Source organism: Carica papaya, chromosome 9 (genome assembly GCF_054855325.1).
Source record: "Carica papaya isolate Zhongbai chromosome 9, ASM5485532v1, whole genome shotgun sequence".
Lineage (NCBI taxonomy): Eukaryota > Viridiplantae > Streptophyta > Magnoliopsida > Brassicales > Caricaceae > Carica > Carica papaya.
Window position 1 is genome coordinate 25,537,969 of NC_142317.1, and position 5,469 is coordinate 25,543,437.

Sequence of the window (5,469 nt, forward strand, 5' to 3'; positions counted from 1 at the left end):
AAAATTAAAATAAATTAAGAAAATATTTTAATATACATATATTAAAACTTGTAATTAGTAAAATAAATTAAATTTTAGAAAAATAATTAGGAGATATTAAAATCAATAAACTAATAAAATTAAATTAGAAAGAAAGTTAGAAAATTAATTGACTTAAAAATTGATTAAAAAATATTAAATTTTGTAAATTAATTAAACTAAATATTATAAAAGAAATATAAGAACAAAAAAAAGAAAGAAAAAAAAATAACAAATTAGAATTAAAAATTCACTATAATGAAAAGAACAAATTAAATAAGAGAGGGTGCAGGTGCGATTGAAACATGGGAAAAAAATTAGGAAATGTGATAGGGGTGGCCATATGGCCACCATACACATGGATGGGAAGATTCCCTCCCACTCCTAGATTGCTAAATCATGTAATTAAATCACCTCATCATCCTTATCCCTTGCCCCATCATATAAATACAAAATAAATCATTTTTCTCTCTCTTTCAATCCACCAAATAAAAGGATAAAAAGTGAAGAAAAGAAGAATAGGGAGGAGAGGGATAGATAAGAGGGGAAGAGAGAGAGAGAGAGCATCGGGATGATTGGCATGACAGAGGGAAGAAAAAGAAGAAAAAGATTTGAGAAGGGACATCGTAAGTGGCCTAACCACCATGTGACCGTCCCTCTCATGTAAGTTCTTCTTCTGAACGTCCAAACGTGATTTTTTTTCTGTTTCTTTTGTGATTCTCTTCCTAAATAGTTTAGAGTGGCATGCATGATGTTTAAAATAACTACATTTTAGGTTTGCTTGATTTTAAATAAAAAGCACGTTGGTTAATTTACCCATTTATTATTTATCTATTTTAACCATCCTGGTCAGTATTACTAATAAGTTGGAAAAAATTAAATGTAGATTTCTTTGGGGTAATGAGGAGGGAAGTAGAAAATACCATCTAGTTAGGTGGGAACAGGTGAAGAAATTGGTGTGTGAGGGGGGGCTGGGTTTGAGGTCCATTAGGGAGTTAAACTGTGCATTTCAAAGCAAATGGTTATGGAGGCTGCTTATTAAAGAGGGGAGGATGTGGAGGGAGCTGGTGAGGGTGAGGTGGGGTAATTGAGAGAAGGAGAGAGATAGGAGGGGAAGATTTAGAGTGCATGGAATGAGCCTATGGAAGAAAATTTGTGATGACAGTGGTTCCTTTATGGATTATATTAGGTGGCAGCTGTGGAATAGGGAAGATATCAATTTCTAGCATGATGAGTGGATGGGCTGTTACAAAATTAAAGATTTCTATCCTAGAATTTATGAAATTGCTTGTGATAAAGAGGCCAACTTGAGGGATAATTGTGTTAAGGTTGGGGAGGGGTGGATTTTGAAAGTAAAGATTGTTAGAAATTTGCAAGATTGGGAAATTAATGAGTTTTGTAATTTGTTACGGTGCCTTGACAACAGAAAACTAAATGATACCAGAGATATGAGAGCATGGAAACTTGATGAGAGGAAAGGCTTTTTAGTGAGGTCTATGTATATGATACTGTGTAAAAAGGTTAACTGCAGATTTAGCAATGGTGCACCCTTCAAACAGATTTGGAAGAGTAGAGCTCCGCCTAGAGTGGCTTTTTTTACATGAAAAGCTGTGAAAGACATCATTTTGACTATTGATATGCTTAAAAGAAGAGGAATCACTATGGTTAACAGATGTTACTTGGGCAAATCGAATGAAGAAACTTGTAACCACTAACTATTGCAGTGCCCAAAGACCCATAGCTTATGGATTTCTGTGTTAGGGCTGTTGGGTTTGAATTACGTTATGGCTGAGAATGTGAGTAGTGAATTGTGGTCTTGGGCAGATGTTTATAAAAAGAATAGGCATTTATTTCTAATTTCATTTACTATTTTTTGGGTTGTGTGGAAGGAAAGGAACGCGAGAGCATTTGAGAACAGTGAGACTAACTTTACATATGTTAGAGATAGATGGATACATACATACTTTTGGATCTGTTTTGTTAAGTCATGACATCAATGATTGGGAGGATCTTAGGATGGTCATGGACCATTTAATTGATTTGTAACTAGTTGTTGTACTTTGGTGATACCCCCTTGGTATTTTTGTGAATAATATTTCTTCTTTTTTCTTTCAAAAAAAAAGTGAGAGGGTGATAAAAATTAATTTATATCCATATATATGTCTATATATTTATCTAAGATATATATATGGTGTATATATATATGTATACATATTGTGCATATAGATATATATAAATTATAAAGAATATGTGAAAATAAATTTAGTTGCATGAATTTGATATAAATGTATGAAGGGAAACAAATATATATATATATATGTAAATATATAAATACATTGTGTATGTATATTTTTCATGCGTGTATGTATAAATATATATACACATATAATTATGTATAAATAAATGCATGTATGGGTATATATGATTAAAATAATATTTTGTATGAATGTATAATCCTTATGTTTTAATAAGAATTTATATATGTAAACAATAATGTATGAAGGCATATATATATTTAAATAACAAGAATAAATTTTATAATCATAGTCATAAAATTTACAATATGGTTAAGTTATAAGAGTAGAAGAATATGATAAATAAATAAATTTAGACAAAAAAAGGGTGTACTATAAATATATATATAAGTATGCATGGTGTATTTGTGTTTAATATAATAATATATGTATGTATAGTTTATATATATAAAAATGAGTTTAAATGATGATAGGTATGATTATCACAATATATAAATATATGTCATAAAAATAAATGATAATGAAGAGAGATTTATATATATATAAGTAATTTATAAGTTTTATAATTATAATTATATAATTGTATGTTATAATATAAATTTTAAAAAAGATAATATGATATATATATATATGTAGATAATAAAAGAGAGAAGAAAGAGACAGGGGATGGCTTGATCTATTGTTGGTGCAAGCGGAGGCGCATACTAATCACGGTTGCACGTACAGTAGTGCGTGACTATTCCGGTGATGCACATTGTGGTGCGTGGTTGCTCCAGTGTTTGAGGACCCCGAATTTGAAGGTAAAATTATTTACCTTTTATTTCTTAGCATTTCGATTATTACTAATCTTTAATAACATGCCTATTCAAGTTGTGAATGAGGAAAACATAGGAGCGGTGGTCAAGAGGTGGATAGAATCGCAACCCGATACCATTTTAGGTTACCGCATTGATGACCATGGGGTTCATGCTGAGCCAACCGCTTCCTATGACGAAGCGGGGTGTATCTCTTTTGGGAATCCCAAACCTGTTGATGGTAAATTCTGAAAAACCCATATATTTGTGTTAATTCATTAAGTTAGATTTAGGATTGATTTTAGGTAAGTTGAGTAATTAGACTTAGAAATCTAGGTGAGTTATTAGTAATTATAAAGTTATTTCGGTAAAAAGAAAGGTATCTAATAATCGATATATAACTTCACGTAGGCCATGGAATTGGAGAGAGCGGAAATCGATGCCTTAGTCATCTGAGAAGGTAAGTATATCTAGTAGCTATCCTGAAGCCACATTCACATGTTTTCAAAAATGTTTTCGAGCAAAAACCTAATTAAGTTTTGAGTAAGGTTTATAAAATAGAGAAATTAGGATTGATAATCAAGTAAGTGAAAGAAATTGAATAATGGTGATACTGAATATTTTAATTTGTCATTTGCTTGTTGCTTGATTGTTGAAAGAATATCTCATGCTTTAAATACTATATGGTTGATGGTTGATGGCATGATGAGTTGAATAGTCTTAGTAAAAAATTAATAATAGTACAAATTCACCAATAAGATCATGAACACATAAAATAACTCTCACAAATAAAATAAGATTAACAAAAGAAATACATATTCTTAGATCAAATTAGGGATTCTAAATAAAACTAATAAAACTAAAAACTAAAAATAATAAAAACATTAAAACATGAATAATAAACAAAGTGATAACTAAATAAATTACAATAAACATAAAAGTGTATGATTAAGGGGAGTTAGTGAGTTCTATAAGGATGAAAAAGAGACAAATTGAGAGAATTAAAATAGTGTGAGATATAGAGTAAGGTTAACTAAGAAAGTGTACAAAGACTCTAGAGAATATAATTAGGTTGTTAAAAAAAATAAAAAAATAATATAAATTTTAACTAGAATATGAAGAAAAATAAAACAAAACAAAAACTTGGAAGAAGCGAAAATTTAGAGATAACCCGTTTAAGATTAGTAATGATGAAATTCAGTGGTGTGGTGAACCCTATCCTTGGGTGGATAAAAATCCTTTTAGACGTGGTTGGGGTGTGTGTTATATTCTGGGCACCTGATGACGGACTATTTTGACCATTGTGTGTGTTTTGGTTGTGTGGGCATCCCCTTGTGATAGTGGGAATCCTGATTTCACAATGGTACCAATTGGATAACAGATATATCCGTTGAATCTCAAAGAAAAATCTAAAACTTTAGTAACTTTAATTTGATGATTTGTGTTGGGGTAAATAGAGAATTGGGGATACCCACTGAGGGGTTACGGATGTCTTAATTTGGCTAAAAATTTGTAAGAAACTCTGATATGTTGATTTGTGGGATAAATATGGATTAGAGAGAAACTGATGGATGAATATGGTTTTGGAACTAGATGTGATGTGATAATAGTGTGCGATATGAGTGGTTACAATTAGGGAATTAAGAAAGGAAAGAAAGAAGGGGGATAATGAGGAAATAATGAGAAAGATGAATTTTGAGAGATAACTAGTAAAGCGGAATAGTGAGGGAAAATAAATAAAAAGGAAGTTAAGGGGAACAATGAGAGATGAAATAAGAAATGAAATATCTCTGCATTTCATGGTTTTCAAATATAAAGGGAAAGAAAAGTTTTACATTTCTGATTAACTGTATGTGGGTATGTTGCATGCCTAGGGTATAGTCTATTCGATATACTTACTGAGCCCGTTGTTTTACTCATTCCATTCAAATTCTAATCTTTTTCAAATAAGGTCGATGGAGATAATTTATAGAGCCAAAACTAAAATTTCATGTTTAGTTTTCATCTGGTGAGTTTTAGTTTAGTTGTGGATTTTACAGTTTTTAGTAACCTCATAATGTAAATTATGTTACATGTTGTACAAGGGATGAATAGCTTTTGTTGTACTTCTATTTTAAAATTTTATGTTGTATCTTCTGGTTCAGTTGTGTTTGGTGGCATGGTTTCTCGTTGGGGAACTGCAGGTCATCACAAAAACCCTGAAAGAAAAATTAATAAAAATTGGAAAAAAGATGGAAATTTGTAAAAGTTAAATTTGTAAATGGTTAAGTGTAATATGAGATGGAAATTGGGTAACGTAATTGTGATAGTAGCATTAAAATAAAAATAAAAATAAAGTAAAGTTTGAATTTAGATAAAATAAATATTTAAATTAATAAAAAAGGAATATAATTAAAAATCTA

General features: G+C 30.3%; 1 long non-coding RNA gene across 1 annotated transcript; it reads left to right on the forward strand.

Moving 5' to 3' along the window:
* Window positions 1-461: 461 nt before the first annotated feature.
* Window positions 462-5,198, forward strand: LOC148240220 (uncharacterized). The gene is made up of 4 exons (XR_015816303.1): window positions 462-681; window positions 2,910-3,073; window positions 3,144-3,308; window positions 3,479-5,198. It is a non-coding gene; the product is annotated as an uncharacterized LOC148240220 (long non-coding RNA).
* Window positions 5,199-5,469: the final 271 nt, after the last annotated feature.